This window comes from Rhinopithecus roxellana, chromosome 9, assembly GCF_007565055.1.
Source record: "Rhinopithecus roxellana isolate Shanxi Qingling chromosome 9, ASM756505v1, whole genome shotgun sequence".
NCBI lineage: Eukaryota > Metazoa > Chordata > Mammalia > Primates > Cercopithecidae > Rhinopithecus > Rhinopithecus roxellana.
In genome coordinates, this window is record NC_044557.1 from 120,850,567 (window position 1) to 120,868,946 (window position 18,380).

Below are 18,380 nucleotides of genomic sequence, written 5' to 3' on the forward strand. Positions count from 1 at the left end.
TCTGAAGCAAAAGTTCTAAAATCTGTTTTAAAAGCATGTTCTTCTGATGTGCTTTTGTTGTCCATGGGGATACAATTTTTGTTCTTGTTCTCTTTTATCTTATAATAACTTTGAGATTTAACCATTATGCATTTATTTGGCTCATTTTTAATAAAAGTAAGTGTTCCTAAACTTTTAGAATTTGATGGAGTTCAGTATGAACTTCACAGTTATCTTTCCTGTCTTCTTGTTTTTATATTGTTTAAATATATATTGACTTGATTTCTTAAATCTTATCTCTCTCTGAACTCTCCTCCTTTAATTTTTGTTTGTTAATTTTCCCTATTGGTCTATCTTGCTCAGTTTTTTAACAGTTGTATGAAAGTATAAGTGACATACAATAAACAACATAGAGTTAAATTGTATAAACGTGTACATTTTGACATATATATATATATATATATATATACCTGTGAAACCATCATTGAATCAAGAGTTTCCTTATGATCTTTCATAATTCCTACCTGATGTTTCTTCCCATGCTTTCAACCATGCCTCTACATCCGCTAATCTGCTTCATGTCACTAGAGATTAATGTGAATTTTTTTGAATTTTATATAAATAAAATCATAGAGTATGTACTTTTCTGTATGGCTTATTTTTTTCCACATAACCTTTTGAGATTTATTTACATTATATCATGCATCACTGATTCATTCTGTATTATTGTGGATTAGTGTGGAATTAAAATACCAGATTCTTTATCCATTCATCTGTTAATGGCCCCTTAGGTGTAGTTTTGGGCTGTTATAATAGAGATGTTCTGAACATTTGAGCACAAGTCTTTGCATAGTTGATAGTTTCATTTATCTTGGGTAAATAACTAGGCACAGAATAACTGAGTCGTATGGCAGGTGTATATTTAACGTAAATAAAAACCTGCCAAACTCTTTGGCAAAGTGGTTGTACCACTTTTACAATAACATCAGTAGTATATGAGTGTTCTGTTTCTTTCACATGTGCAACAGTATTTGGTATTAGGTAACTTTATAATTTTAGGTATTCTAATGTATGTAGTAGTAATTGTGTTTTTATTTTGCAATTCCCTACTGACTAGTGGTAAGAATATTTGTATGTACTTACTAATCTACTATCTTACTATCTATTTTATGGTAAAATGCATATTGAATTATTTTGTCTAATTTTATTGGGTTTGTATATTTATTACTGAACTGTCAAGAGTTTACATGTTCTGGATACAAATCCTTTATATAAGGCATGCTGTGCAAATATTTTTTCCTCCTGTGTGCCTTGTCTTTTTATCTTGATACTAATGTCTTTTGAGAGCAGAACATCTTAATTTTGATAAACTCCAGCATACTACTTTTTTCTTTTGTGCCTTATGCTTCTGGAAAACCAAATTCATAAAAAATTTTTTCTACATGTTTCATAAGTTTCATCTTTAGGTCTATTTTTATTTTAAATAATTTTTGTATATAGTGTGAGAGGTTTCTTTTACTTAATAGACAACCACTTGTTCCAGCATCATGTTAAAGATAATTTTAATGTTAAAGAAATTTTAATTTTCTCCATTGAATTGTCCTTGCAATTTTCTCAAAACCAATTGACCACACACACACACACACACACACACACACACACACATATATGTTCATGTCCATTGATCCATTGTCTATGTCTTTAGTCCAATATTATAATGTTTCTATTACTACAGTTTTGGAATTCTTTATGTTTGTCTTTAGTCCAATATTACAATGTTTTCATTACTGCAGTTTTATAATTCTTTGCATTTTATTTTGACATATAATAATTGTTCATATTTATAGGATATTTTAATATATGTACACATTGCATTATGATTAAATCAGGGTAATTAGCTGATGTATCACCTAAAACATTTACAGCTTTTTATGATGAAAGCATAAAAACCCTCTTTCTTTTTAATATAGCTATTTTAAAATGTAATTATATTGTTAACTATAGTTATTCTACTGTAAAATATAACACTGAACTGATTCCTCTAATCTATCTGTAATTGTGTTCCTGTTGACCAATTTACCCTCCTGCCCTCTTCTCCTCTAACCTTCTGAACTCCTGGTAACTATCATTCTACTCTCTCCTTCCACGAGATCAGATTTTTAAAATTATACAAATGAGTGAGATCATGCAATATTTGTCTTTCTGTGTCTGATATTTCATTTAACATAATTTTCTCCAGTTTCATACATGCTGTGGCAAACGACAGAATTTCATTCTGTTTTCTGACTGAGTAGTATTCCATTCTTTCTTTTTGTGTACGTGTGTGTGCGTGTGTGTGTCTGTGTGTGTAATTTTCTGTATTAATCACTTTAGTACTAGTGATGCAATAAACATGAGAATGCAGATATCTCTTGAACATACTGATTTATTTCCTTTGGATATTTCCTTTGGATAAATACCTGGCAATAGGATTTCTGGATCCTACAGTGGTTTCATTTTTGATTATTTTAGAAACATCCACACCCCTTTCTTAATGCCTGTACTAATGTACATTTTCATCGAGTGCATATCTTTCTATATATCCTTACAGACATTTGTTATTTTTTGTCTTTTTGACAATAGTAATTGTAACAGATTAGGTGATATCTCACTTTGGGTTTGATTTGCATTTCCCTGATTATTGATGATATTGAACATATTTTCCTACATCTGTTGGCCATTTGTATGTCAACTTTTCAGAAATGTCTATTCAGATATTTTCGTTTAATTGGGTTGTTTATTTACTATTGAGTTGCTTGAGTTCTTTATACGTTCTGGATATTGACCATTTTCAGATGCATAGTTAGCAAATACTTTCCCTCATACTGTATATTATCTGTTTATTGAACGTTTCCTTTGCTGTGTACAGAAGCTTTTTAGTTTGATGTAATCCTATTTGTCTATTTTTGCTTTTGTTTTTTGTGATTCTGAGGTCTTATTAAAAAAAATTCTTGCCCAGTCTAATTTCATGAAACACTTCCCCTTTCTAGTCTCCTAGTAGTTTCATAGTTCTGGGTCTTATATTTAAGTCTTAAATCATTGACTTTTGTGTAAAATGAGAAAAAGGGATCTAGTTTTATTCTCCTACATGTAAATATCCAGTTTGCTCAGCCTTGTTTATATGAGAGACTGTCCTTTCCCCCATGTATGTTTATGGCACCTTTGTGAAAATTCAGTTGACTGTAAATGCATAGTTTTTTTCTAGCTTCTCTTTTCTCTTCTACTGGTTTGCATGTCTGTTTTTATGCCAGTGCCATGCAGTTTTGGTTGCTATAGCTTTTTCACATATTTTGACATCAAGTAGTGTGATTCCTCCACCTTTTTTCTTTATTCTCAAAACTGCTTTGGCAATCTGGAACCTTTGTATTTCCATACGAATTTTAAGAGTTTTTTTTTTTTTTCCTATTATTTTCAAATGTTAAACTAAACTTGCACTACTGGAGTAAATCCAACTTAGTATTAATGTGCAGTCACTTTATACAAATAAGTTGCCAACATTTTGTTAGAAGTTTTTGTGTCAAATTTCATGGGGAACAGTGGTCTGAGGTTTTCCGTATTTGTAATATTATCAGTTTGGTATCTGGTTAATGCGGGCCTCAAAAATATAAATTATGAAGTATTTCTCCTTCAGTTTTTCTGGAAAAGTTTTGTAGAATTGATATAGTTTCATTTTTAATTAAGTACATTTTATTAAGGAAGCCACTTATAAGGTCCTTTGTTGGTTTGTTTGACAAATGTTTCAACAATTTCATTTAATAGATACATATAAGGCTGTATAGGTTATCTATATTTTCTTGAAGGAACTTTGGTAGTGCATGTCTTTCAACAAATTTTCTTATTTCTTCTAAATTTTTGAATTTTTTGACACAACATTTTCTATACTAATTTCTTATTTTCATTTAAGTATCTGTAGACTCTCCACATGTATCACTTTTAAGATTCGTGGTCGGGTAATTTATCTTCTCTCTATTTTTCTTATCAGTCTGGCTAGAGGTTTGTTAATTTGATTGATCTCAAATAATTGTATTTCATTTTTATTGATTTTTCTCTCTTGTTTTTACTTTCTAGTTTGTTGATGTCTGTTCTGCTTTTATTATCTTCTTTCTTCCAATTATTACACCTGCATTTACTCTTCTTTTTCTAGTTCTTAAGATGGAAAATGAGATAACTGATCTGAGAACATTTTTTTCTAACATAGCTATTTAGTGCTATAAATCTCCCTCTAAATTTGGCTATAATAGTATTCCCCAAATTTTGACACGTGTTTGCACTTTTCCTGAGGACAAAATGCTTTTAAATTTTTATGCTTCTTTCTTGAATGAATGGAATGAAGAGAGAATGAAATAAAAAATATTCATATATTTAGAAATAAATTTATGTAAGTATACACCTATGGTATATATATGTATGTACATACACCCACCTATATATTCAGCAAGGTATATATACAGCTACATAAATATATATATATGTATACCTATATATACACACCATAAATATATATATCTCCATATAGATAGGTGTATATATATGCAGATGTGTGTATGTATATAGGTAGATATATATGTACATAGGTAGATATATGTAGATATGTATACATACCTACATTATCTACCTACATAACTACATACATACCTATATATTTATGCCTACCATATATATGTACACACACCTACATAAATTGATACATATATATGCCTTCATAAATACACACACAAACACACTCCTACATAAATGGATAAATTGGATATATAGGTACGTATATAGAATTATGGTACATATTTATGGTAAATATATGTATGTATATATACACATTTATGTGTGTATATATATAAACTGTTATTTTAATTTTGAATCAAAATGAAGCAATTCACCAATTATTTTATTTTGACTCAAAACTAAAATAGCAGTTCATATAAAAATTGTTAGCAGCTGCAAAGAAACCACTTGACAAATAATGCTTCTCTCATCAAATTTAATAATTTTTAAATTAACCTAGAATTCAATGTATTCATCATGCTGGCATAATGTTTTCAATTACATATACACTGTGCGATGGTTAAATCCAGGTATATTAACAAATGAATTACCTCTCATAATTAGCATTTTTGTAGTGAGAATACAGTATTCATTCTCTTAACATTTCTCAAGAACTCAATATATCATCATTAACTTTTGTCACCATGCTCTACAATCTGTCTCTTGAACTTATTCCTCCTACGAAGGTATAATCGTGTGTCCTTTGACCAATGCTCCTGAATAGCACTAGATATTTATAGGAGTTTCTATTTTAATTCTAGAAATGCTGGACTTCTCTCCTAGCTCTCTGTTCCAGAGTGGCTAAATAATAACAGCAAAATTTCAGTTGAAAACTCTTTGCCAAAAATCTGTGTATTCTTGGTGGGCAGAGATGTGTTCATCTTTGATTTCCACTATACCTATTTCAGTACCTTTAACTCTATTTTTGAAGTTAGTTAGGATTGTGAAGTTGTTAAACAATTATTTTTGGAAATAATAAAAATATCTTAAAAGGCATTTAATATGTGCAGATTATTGGGTTAAATTATTTGACAATATTATTTTATTTAGTCTACACAGTGACATTATTGTGTCAGTTTATCCTTATTTTAGATGAGAAATATGAAGTTTAATTAACTCATCCTATTTCACAAGAACTTGTAAATTTTGAGGTTAGTACCATAGCTAAGCAGGATAGATTCAGAGCTTGCACACCAATGCTGTGTTTTACTCTCTCCCGAAAACACAACACACTGTTTATTTCGTTCATTTGAAATCAAATCATGAATTACATATCTAATTTTTGCTATATGCTAGGAATTAAATTAGAAAATATATCAGTGGGAGAGAATGCATATTTGAGTTAGAAGTTGCTTTTAGACCCAAAGTGGATTTCCACCTCAGCATGCACTTTCTGTTCTCTTCCCAGTAACTGTAAACAAGTTGTTTCTTGCTTCCTGCTGTTATTAACTCATCCTTCAGCATGGCTGAATGTCTACTTGGTTTAGAGTGTATGTCTTCCTCTCTTTTGTTTTCTTGTGTGCCATGCCTCTTCTCTGTGCTCCAGTTCCCCCACTCCGATAGCCCCAGCAAAAAGCCCTCATCTCCTTCTAGTTACCATGACCATGAACTTATTTATGGCCAGATATAGTGCTGCGCCTGCCAAACGACTCCTTCAGAAAATTAGCTTGATTCACTCCCAAAGAAGAAAATCTAGCCAAAAATTCTGTCACTTCCACTCTTTCCCAATTTGCAGATAGCACTGAGATTTTACAGCTCATTCAGGATGGACTAGAGACTGCTCCTCAAAAGAGGCAAATGACCTGCTGTTTAAAAGGGCACGCACGCAGACAGTGGCAACCCAGCGTCTGAACCTATGGCTCTTTGTTCAACTTGAACAGATTAACAGTAAGTCATAAAATATATGATTTTATATTATTTTGTACTGCACATACTAGAAACTAATAGTTTACTTATCTGTCCAAATGTACATTATACATAAGGACTATCTAAAAAACAGAGACCCAAGTAAACATAAAAAGATATGCCATATTTTCACAATTCAAAGATTATCTTTTTTAATATTTTAATATTTTTGAGGCTTACTGTAGTAAATATGTTTACTACTATTGCATTTTAGTTTGTTTTTTCTTAAATAAATAAATTAAGTGTGCCTGTCCAGAAAATGAGTGTCTATGAATTTGTCTGGATATTTACCTTTGTAACATCATAGACTGCAGACTTATTATCCAACTTATACTCTTAGTACATAATAAAACCATTTTCTATTGACAGTCTTTGGTTGTAGCAAAACACAAATAAGTTTAGAATAATAATCATTCTCTTATCTTTTCTCAAATGGTAAATACCTTTGCTTTTAAAATGACTTATTTACAGTAACACCATATAACATTAATTGTGTTAATGGTCTTTTTGTTTTAACTAATTGTAATAATGACATTTTGAGTAAAAATGATATATTTTATTACAATCATTTAAAATTTTATATGAAGCTATGTTTATTTGAGCAAAATATTGATTTTTTTTGCATGTATATTTCATTGACACAGGTAAAGTAGGTTTAAAATGGACATAAATTACTCAGAACATTTTAATTCAGTTTTTCATTCAAAGATTTGGAGACTTCCTTTTAGCCTTTAACATGGAAATGTAAAGATTCTTAGGATAACTGGGTCAGTTACACATGATGTTATGAGGAATTTGACTCGTTTATACTTGTTTAACTTACCTCACTCTTCCTACATAGGGCCTTGTCTCAGAGCTTTGTCACTTTCACAAAAAACTTCCTTCATCGACTCTGAAAATTATATTTAGGCTTAATTTTGCAACTACATAAACTCATCCTGTAGTGGTAGGCCCTAAATTGTGGGTTCTTAAATTTGGTTCATGTGATTTTATTTGCTTTGTTTTTAGTAGTTGGTATGAAATTGACAATAGAGAATAAGTTAGTATGCACTTGCATTCTCTTTTCCATATGCTAGCTTTCTGTTGATGTTTAAAGACTTTAGCCTGATAAATTAAAAGTAAAAAACCATTTCCGTAGTAAACGTGTTAGAAAGTTATGGCTTATATTTCCTTATAAGTGAAAATAGAAAGTTTCCATGCTGAAAAATTGCCATGAATCAGATATTGCAAATTTGTAGTTTCTCCCGATTGAGCGAGCCAGAAATCAAATATACATGAACATTATAGCCTCACTATCTATTTCAAAGAGTGAAGAATAAAGAATAATCATCCTGAAAGGTATGTTAGAAAATGCATGATGTATCTCATATAATCTGGCTTAAATTTCAAGATGGCCAGGAATATGAATATTTTAAAACTAAATTTATAATGCTTTCCATGTAGTTAATGTTTAAAAATCTACTATGCCAAGGACTTACATAATATACTAAACCACATTGTTTCATGTGTTGATGTAATGTTACATACTAATGGGTTTTTTTTTTTTTTTTGTAAAGTTTTAGGTGTTTCTCTAATGACATTTTAAGCACTTAATGTAATATTTTCTTAAACGACTACTCGTCTCCATTTTCTCATTTTAATATTTCAGGAGATCACAGGAACAAAATTTGAGTATTATTACAAGGAAACTCTGTTTAGGTGACTTTTTAACTGATAATATTGTGTATAGCACCAAAAACAAATACCGGAAAAAAGTTGTACACATGACGCTACTTTCATTGTTACATAATATTAATAACGTCCAGCCTGGGCTATAGGGCAAGACTCAATATAAAAAAAATAGTCAAAATATTTTACGCACTGTTTTTGGGTCTTTAAATCACAGACTATGAGAAGATTATATTGTCTTAGTCTCCAGACTATTAACAGTGCCTAACAAACACTCAGCATATGTTAGTGGAAGGTTGCCAAAATCAATTTGTTTGCCAAGCCCCATCAGTATAGATATTGCAATCAGGTCTTCAGCATATATATATATATATATATATATATATATATATATATATACACACACACATACACACACACACACACATATTAAATTTAAAACCTATAGAGCACTATGAAACTATTAAATTATATACAGTAAGAAACATAAACAAAAAGAAATGGAAAAATGAAGATAAAATCAACATCAATGAACTAGGTTTTGCTGACTTTGCTTAGTAGATGACTATGCTAGATTAATAAGACCAGTCAGGTCTTCCTGCACACATGTCGTCTAAATCCCCACTTAGCCCAGTGACAGATCTTCCAGAAAACTGTAAATAAATAAATACAATTCCCTTTGCACTTCAAAAACCAGTCATTCTATTTCATTCTATTTCTGCGTGTCTGGAAATTCTATGAGGACTCAGAGTTTCCTCTCACTCACAATAGTTTACCTTCATTACCTCAACATACTTCTCTAAATCTTGGTACCCATTCCACACAAAAGGGATCTAATAATTAACCAACTATATAATATTATATTCCAAGCAAGGCACTGTCAATAATTAATAAGTACACTAGAATAACAGGCATAACAATAATTTTTTATTGGGAAAATAATGTCTTATTTTTATCCCAGCAATAATGGTTATTATGAGGTATAAATAAAATAACCACCCTCTCAACTGCATATCACCTGATACCCTTTGTTTATGCAAAAGTTACCTATACATAATTGCTTAAAGTTCCTACTAATTAGTATAGCACTATATCTCACTAAAGTTCCTACTAATTAGTATAGCACCATCTTTATCTCACTCAAATGTTTCTCAATAGAAACATTTGGTTTTGTCGTTTTATAAATATTTTCATCTTTCTGAACTTTTTAGAAAAATAATTTATTTTTAATTGACATGAGTATATATATTTGTTATGTACAACAAAGTTCTGACACACAATTGCATCTCATACTTATCATTTTGTGGTAAGAACAGTCAAAATCCACGGTGTTAGTAATCTTGAAGAATACAAGACATTGGAATTGACTATATTTGCCCTTTTTTACAATAGATCCCTTGAACTTAAAATCTTTCACATAATAACAGAAAACATTTTGAAAATAATTGAATTAAATAGGCCTTTTAATTCCTTGGGTTTTTGAAAAGTGCTAAACAAAAATTTGTGCAGAGGAGAATTGTGGAACATTAAAACAAAAAATCTCAAAAACACGCCACAATAAAATTGCTAGTAGGGACCAGTTTAGTGAATAATTGCAAGGGAAACAATTCAGTGCTTGAGAAAATGAAGTTTTTGTTTTTTTTTTTTTTTTTTTTTTTTTTTACTAAGTCAATTAAATGACACTATAGAAACAAAAGGACTACTTTGTTTTTTCACTTTTATTTACGCTTCAGTTATAACAGCGCTACATATAATTTTATTAGGCCACGTTAATACTATCTGACACTCTTTAGTGCATAATCCTTGTACTTTGTAATGTTAACTGCATAACTTCTTGGGGTGAGACGTATATCAGGTCAGAAGACAAGACTTGGTTGTATTGAACACACTAAACTGAAATTAATGGGTTTTGAGTTATCAAGTATTAGAATATATTTAATTTAATTAATTTAAGTTTAAATTGAGTTCATTTCTCAGCAAAATTTTTAAGAGTATAGTTAATTAGCTAAGGTCCAAATTTGCCAGTTGATTCTAATTTGATGAGGGATTTCTTCCAGGCTCTTAATTGCTATATTTGCCTTTTGAAAATTATAAATTCAAAGTCTGAAGAAAGCCGCTAGCCAGTTGAATAAATGCTTTACAGAGAAAACATGTATTAATGAGAAATATTATTGGAACTGTGTGTGTTATTTTTTAAAAAATAAAAATTGTGTGTGATAACAGAACTGTAGTCATGTTTTTCAGATATCACTGGAAGTTCAGTAGGAAAAAGTCTCTGCTTATTGAAAAAGAAGACATTCTATTGAATAAAAGTGTTACAAATTTGGAACATAATTCTTTATCAGAATGGGAAATTTAAAGGATACCTTTTCATTTCAATTCATAAAATGCAACTACTATCAAAAATATCTTGCCTATGTAAATGTTCTTCCTGAAAGATACATGGCAGAAAGCCATTTTAAACAGTCTCTGCTGACATTTAGGGAAAATAGTGCTCTACTAAATAAAGTAGTACATCTAGCTGTTTCAGTGTATTGTCTAAATTATCATAGTAAGACTAGAAAACTTTACAATTCTTTCCATGAAAATAAATATGTACCTTTACATTTACATTTATCCAGAAATCCTGTTCATATTTCTATGGGGAAATTTTGGATGAAGAACAATTTCCTTGTTTGGATTATGTGAATTTGAAGTGAACTATGATGAATTTATTAATTACAAGCAATTTCTCAAGAAAATAAATCTTAAAATGAAGTATTGCCTTATTATGATATAATCATTATTATTAAAATGTTAGGTTTGGAGCCATGGCTCACGCCTGTAATCCCAGCTCTTTGGGAGGCTGTGGCGGGTGGATCACTTGAGTCAGGAGTTCAAGACCATTCTTGCCCACATGGCAAAACTCCATCTCTATTAAAAAAAAAATCACAAAAGTTAGTCAGGCATGGTGGTGTGTGCCTGTAGTCCCAGCTACTTAGGAGGCTGAGGCAGAGAATTGCTTGAACCTGGGAGGCAGAGGTTTCAGTGAGCTGAGATCCTGCCACTGCACTTGAGCCTGGGTGACAGAGAGATTCCATCTCAAAAAAAAAAAAAAAAAAAAAAAAAAATTAGAGTAACAGACCTGATGCCAAAGGCATCTAAGTTATTAAAGATTGGAGAATTTGAAATTATTGTTCAAATGCAATGAGCTTGTGTAAATTATTAGGTTCAAAGTTAAATAATTTTGTATTTAAGCGTCATTATTTTATTTGTAAATACTTTCAAAACCCTTCTAATATAAATCTATATATTATAGTGGTTGCTATTCTGAAATTTTAGTGAATTTTCCCCTGGTATATAATTTGCAATAATAATCTAAAAATACATTAATTGGCTCCTTAGCTATTTAAATTGAGATATGAAATATAGTATATTATAATGATTACGATATTTAATTCTTAATTCGGACAATCTTTTTTTTCCAGACAATCTTAAAATCTAATTCCAACAATTTAGTATCTGTGTAAACTGAGGCAAGTTTCTTAACCTTTCTGAATTTAAGTTTCTTTATCAGTAAAATGGGGCTAATGATAATGCCCAACCCAAATTGTTGCTTTGAGAATTTAAAGAAAAAAAAATGTACACTTAGCCTAGTGTCTGACATAAACAATTCTCATTATCTTTATGATGTTCAATTTCTTTCTTTCTTTCTTTCTTTTTTTTTTTTTTTTTTTTTTTTTTTTTATTCCTTTAGATGGAATCTCACACTGTCACCCAGGCTGGAGAGCGCTGGCACAGTCTCGGCTCACTGCAACCTCCGTCTCCTGGGTTCAAATGATTCTCCTGCCTCAGCCATGATGCTCAATTTCTAATACTGTAAGTGGTGTTCTAGGTTCTTCTTTCATTCCTTCCTTGCTTTCTGGTAGGATTTCACCTTTGCTATAATCAGATGTTTTTTATTCTGATACATCTCTAAGCAGTCAACTGTCCTGTGATTGCTTAAATTTGCATTGAAAACAACTAGTCTTTTTGGTTCATGGGGTGAAGAGCTATGAGGAGACACATTTAGACGTAATGGCAAGGACCATGCCTTTCTTAGAGATCCTGAACTTTGAGCTGGATACAGTGACTGGACAAGAATTGAGGTTCTGTGTCTCAGGAAGAGGCTGGTTGCATTCTTTACACGGGAGGAATTCGAGACATTTCTGATACTTGGTGGCCAAAAAAGAGGAATGTGGCAGAGAATGATGACTTGTTTACTATGCCCATTGCCCTTTCTGTCTCATAGCCTCTCTTACAGATGGGAGTGGCCATGGACAGAATTTTGGCCTATTCAATCTGGGTTAAGTTATTCTTAGGCCGGACACTTCCAAGTCTGACCCATAAATAATCTCTCTCTCTTCCCACACACTGACTGAACCTGTGAGTCCAGTGGGTATTAGAATCACTATTTGGAATGAAGTAGGTCAGCAAGTCAACATACACAAAGAGTCTTCCAGAAGAACTGTCTAATCTGGAACATATATGTTGGGTGACTTTATTGTGTTAATCACTGACATCTTGGGGTTGTTTATTACAGCATTGTGACTAATACACATTCCAAATAGGGCAACATTTACTCTGTGGTCTATCAAATGAAAATAATTATTCAAAAGGTATATAAATAACATGTGTAGAAGCAGAATATATAGTGTAAGACAGAGGGAGTAGCAAATATAGTAGGCAAGAAGAGAGAAATAGAAAGAGATAGAGAATGGGGGAGAGAGAAAGAGAGAGGGAGAAAGAGGGAGAGAGAGAGAGAGAGATATGACCTATTTCAGCAACTGCAATAAGCAGTCTCTCTATACCTATATTAAACTCTTTCCTACTTTCCTCTTATTTACTGGAATCCAACCACAATTAGCACTCTCAGTTCCCCAAAGAAACCAATCTGTTTTCTGTTGCAGGACCTTCTCAAATGTTGTCTCTCCTGCCAGAAATCTCTTCTCTTGAATGTTTGACTAACTCCTATTTACTATATGTATCTTAGAAAAAATATTTTCTGAAAATACAATAAAATTAGACCCTTGTTCTTAACTTTTTTCATAGTATCTTATTATTTTCTTAAGTCATCACAATTTGTATTAATTAAATAATATGTATGTTAAATTTTAATATATCTGTCTACCACACATCAAACCGAATGAAGGTTTATTTATCATTGAAAAATACTTGGAACATAACATATATAGAAATATTTAGTGAATGGATTTATATAGCATGAAAATAGAAAGTAAATAAGGGAGAGTTTTTATAACTTGTTTGTTAGCACTTTATCTTGTGGACAATTGAGTGTTCTGAGTGGTTTTAAGCCATGGGTTAATATAATCCAATTTGCCTTTCAGAAAGATTACTTCATTTGGAAAAGGATTGAGCAAGGTAGAGTAGTGTGGTGTTAGGCAAGTGTAGGGACAATTGTCTCTGTAATTTATGAGATAGATAAAGATAGTATAAATCAAAGAAGTATGAGTGAGAGTCAAAAGCAAAGCATGGGACTGAAAGATGCTATGAATGCCAGCCAAATGGAGAAGACAGTATAAGGTACTGATGAAACAAGTGTTTGGGAGAAACGCCCAACATTATTCTTGGTTACTTATAAGCTATGTAAATTTCATCAAATAGCTTAAATTTTCTGTAGTCTCAGTTTTGTCATCCAAATAAATATGTGTTTTCTTTGTCAGTTTTCAAACTTTTATGCCAGCAGTCAATGAATGAATAAAATTATCAGCAATACTATAGCTTCTTTGATTGAATCAATGAGTGGGGGAGTTCAAAGCCTCAAACCCCTAAAGTTCTGTTCTTGGCACTTTTCCTGAGAGCTCACATTGATATCTGAGGAACTTTTGGGATTTGAGGGCCAAAATGTAAAAATAATTGTACTCCTGGAGATCTACATTTGGATGACATGGATATATCTCAAATTGAACTCTTAATCATATTTCAAATCAGTTTTTCTCTAAGACTGTGCTTTTTCAGTTATCCTATTAATTTTTTATGCTTCATTGATTCACTATTTACTAATTGCTCTTAAATCTACTATCTCCTTCTCATATATTTTGTGTATGGTCTAGCCATCACCATTAAGATGGCCCACTAGGCTGTCATACTTAGTAAGCCCCAAATTAAACTCCACATATAATCTCCATCTGCAAACCTTTTCCCCATCTTATATTCCCTCACTTGAATGATTTCCATTAACAACTCTCCAGCTCCCTCTTTGAAAAACTCAGGAAAGTCCTAGACTCCTTTATCTCTTTTTATATCTCTTTTATTTATATTTAAGTGGTAAGACCAAACTTTATTCTCACAAAAATATCTAGATAGTAGTTATAATGATTCAACTAATCAATTAAGTAATCTTTAATGCTGCAAAAATATATTAAACCAATCAAGTAAAATAATTAATAAGAAGATAGGAAGACAAGAAGTTTCTTGTAAATCCATTTTAAAGACTAACAAAAGAACGACAAGAAAAATCAATCAATCAATAAGACCAAAGATAAAAGAAAGCCTGAGAGAACGTTAATCTACAAAAGTGTGGAGAAGAGAGAGCAGTCAATTCTGTAAAATATTGCAGACAATGAAGCAGACAAGGACTGAAAGGGAAACACTAATTTAGTAACAAAGAGGAAGTAGAATTTACTAGTGAGAGAAGTTGCTGGAGTCCTGGGCATAGAACTCGATTTCATTGGGTTGAAAGGCAAGCAGGAGGTGAGAAATGATAGGCATCGATACCTCTCAGGAGTCTTGGCCACAGAAGTGAGGGTAGCAAGTCACAGTATTTCCGAGCCTCACTTTTCTCATCTGTTCAATTGTTGTGATAAATACCTTGTGTTCTGCACAGAGATTTTTGTAGGTTGGGAGGAAAGTGTGGGTGGCACTAGACATTTTTTAAATCACTCTTAAATCCTTGAAAATAAGTAAAATTTCTATGTGAAGTAACCAACACCGGATAATTGTCAGTTACTTATGTTATAATATCTATTTTATATTTTAAAAACAGCGGTCTCCTTGAAGCCAGGGTATCTCTTATTCATTTTTGCATCTCCAGTCCCTAACATAGTACCCAGTACATAGTAATAGCATAATAAATATTGCTTCGTGTCCCCCAAACTGAATTTTGGCATGTAACTTAAATTCTATGCAAATAAGGGTAAGTGGCTTTAATTCCAAAAAAGATACAGAAGAAACAGAAAAATAAAAAAAAATAGAAGACATAAAAGTGGATGCCATTCAAAAAACAATCCAGCATGTCTTTTCCTTTTTTCTCCTTTCCACAGACAGAGAGAGGCTTAGTAGTTTACTAAACTCAAAACTAGTATATGATCTGTCTAGTTTTTAGCTAATTAACATTTACTTTGTGTAAAGGTATCTACAGGAAGACACTGTTAGACAGTTTCTTCAGTCTACAAACCAATGATTACATCTAATGAACAAAATACAGTGGTAGTTGTTTAAAGAAATATTCTAAAAACCCAGAATGATATTAGCATACTACTTGCTATATGCAGAATGAGATTAAAAACTCAGAACTAACCCGCTTCTGTGTAACAGCTCTAATAGAGTAGAGTATAAAAAGTAATCAAATTTGGAACATATGCAAAATCCTTAGAGTTCACTGGTTTCAGACATAATAATACATGCCAAGTTATATTAATGAGAGATTAAGTATTGTGTACTTGGATTCTTTAAATTATCCTTTGCCTAATTTAGTTTATGTTTGAGTTCCATTCCCCTGCTCATATAATTTCCCTTGTGCTATGTGGAACAGAATGGCCCAGGTAGATAGTATTTTATCCATCAGTAATATCACATTAATCCAAATGAAACCCATTTTATCCCTAGGGTAGTGAGTCAAGTTTAAGGGACCATTGTGCATTGCTCAAATTAAGAGAAATAAAGAAGAGAGGGACCATGGTACATAAAATTTGCTGAAGTCTTAAATGTCGATGGAAACAAAATACAAAATAATATTATTTTGAATCTGCACCAACAGACCTGGCATGGCTCCTCAGTTCACAAATGGAACTTAGGTTTTTGCAATAGTCTTCACGGATTTTGTATTAAAATTGCGCTTCAACATTTATAGAGAAGCATATGGAATCAAAACAATCCCCCCCCAAAATAGATGAAAGACATGTTTAGGCATAAAATGATGGGACACGTGTTCTACAAAGTTTAACAGAAAGTATGTGATTAACTTTTCACCAAGACAATGGAATTTCAGTTTATATCTTTTATAAAAAGAGTCCAAAATATTCTAAGTATTTGTATTCAGTAACAGCTACTGGTGATGCTATACTTCAGTTGTCTTTGGCCATTTCTCTGTCCCTTTCTCATGATTCCGGATACTAATAGTCCATAATTCTACTCCTCTTTGGAAGAACTGCCCTCCTTCAAATGGAGTCACTTTTCATATATTTGTAGAGAACTGGATGTGTCTGAGTTTTCGTCTCTCCACTCAAGCTCACTTGCCTGAAGATGGGACAATGGACAATGCTTAGGGATAATTTGCATTTCACAGATTCCTTGTAAGATTAGGTTACAAGCAATGATTGGCCTGAAGTCACTTTCTTGCTTGTTTTTCTTTCTCTTTCTTTACTCTGATTCTCCTTATTTCTTACCAGTTTCTCCTGAAAACATTTCCTTAATTCGTAACTTTCATACAAATTATCTCAAACCCATTTCTAGGGAATCCAACATGAGGAAGATAATGTGCAAAAACACTTCTGCACAATAATTAGTTTATTTTAGAGTTGTCTAATAAATAATCTGTTTGCTGAGAGAAAATGTCTATATTCAGTGAATTCATTAAAAATACATTTATTGTATCTATGTGCCATATTTTCTTTATCCATTCATCTGTCGATGAACACTTCGGTTGCTTCCAAATCTTACCTATTAAGAACAGAGCTGCAACAAACCTGGAGGTTCAGATATCTCTTTGATTTATCGAATCCCTTTCTTTTGACTATAACCAATAATAACTTAATTGTACAATTTAAAATAACTAAGAGTGTAATTATATCGTTTGTAACACAAAGGATGAATGGTTGAGGTAATGAATACCCCATTCTCTGTGATGTGCTTTTTTTCACATTGCTTGCTTGTATCAAAACATCTCATGTACCTCAAAAATATATATACATACTAAGAGTGTATATACCCAGAACTAACCTGCTTCTATGAAACAGCTCTAATAGAATAGCATATAAAAAGTAATCAAATTTGGAATATATACAAAATCCTTAGCATTCGCTGGTTTCAGATATAATAATATAACCCAGGTTATATTAATTGGAGATTAAGTATTGTATATTTGGAATCTTTAAATTACCCTTTATCTAATTTATTTTATATTTGAGTTTCATTTTGCTGCTCATATAATTTCTCGTGTGCTGTGTGGTACAGAATGGCCCAGGTAGATAGTATTTTATTCATCAGAGATATCCCATTAATCCAACTGAGACCCATTATATCCTTAGGGTAGTGAGCCATGTTTAAGGGACCATTGTGCATTGCTCGAACAGGCATGCAACATGAAAAAAAAAAATCACAACATAAAAAATAAAACCACAAACATAAAAAAAAGATTTATTGAGAAGCTATTGGGTGTCAAGCATTGGAGTAGGAACTTTGAACATAGAAGAGACAAAGTCTTCTCTCCTACCTTCATGGAGCTTATAGTCTACTAGTAGACAGAAATATTAAATGTACAATATACTTAATTCGAGATGTGAATATTTTTGTGAAGGGAAAGTAAAGGACTCATGAAAACAAAGATAGGGGAGGAACTGTATTAGGCAGTCAGAGAAATCATACACAAAGAAATGATATTTAAGCTGAATTTTGAAGATGAACAGGTGAAAACCAGCTAAGTAGTGTGGGAGCATTTCCTTATAGGAGGGAGAAGTTCAGGGGAAAGGCCCAGAGGCAGGAAAACAGGTCAGCTTGGCTGGAGTTTAATGAGCACTGCTGAGTAACTTAGAATAAGGAAACCTAAAATAATCACTCAGAAAAGCTGGGAAGGTGAGCAAGTGCCAAATCATACATGTCCTTGTAGGTCACAGTAACTAACAGTTTCTACTTTATACTAAAAACCATTAGAAGAATTAAAGAGTTTGAGGAAGGAGAAAAAACACACACATTATATTTGGATTTTAACTGATTGCTTCAAGTTCCAGTTAAGTCTGGAGAGGGGCAAGATCAGGAGGTGATTTTAGTAGGTC

At 31.9% G+C, this 18,380-nt stretch overlaps 1 long non-coding RNA gene across 1 annotated transcript in view; it reads left to right on the plus strand.

Annotated features, from left to right (window-relative positions):
- Positions 1–6,348: 6,348 nt before the first annotated feature.
- The window catches only part of LOC104665839, a 30,375-nt gene continuing 18,343 nt past the window's right edge, over positions 6,349–18,380 (plus strand). Inside the window, exons 1-2 of the long non-coding RNA XR_748466.2 lie at positions 6,349–6,444; positions 11,867–11,988. This is a non-coding gene — a long non-coding RNA (uncharacterized LOC104665839). The remainder of the gene's footprint in view (positions 6,445–11,866; positions 11,989–18,380) is intronic.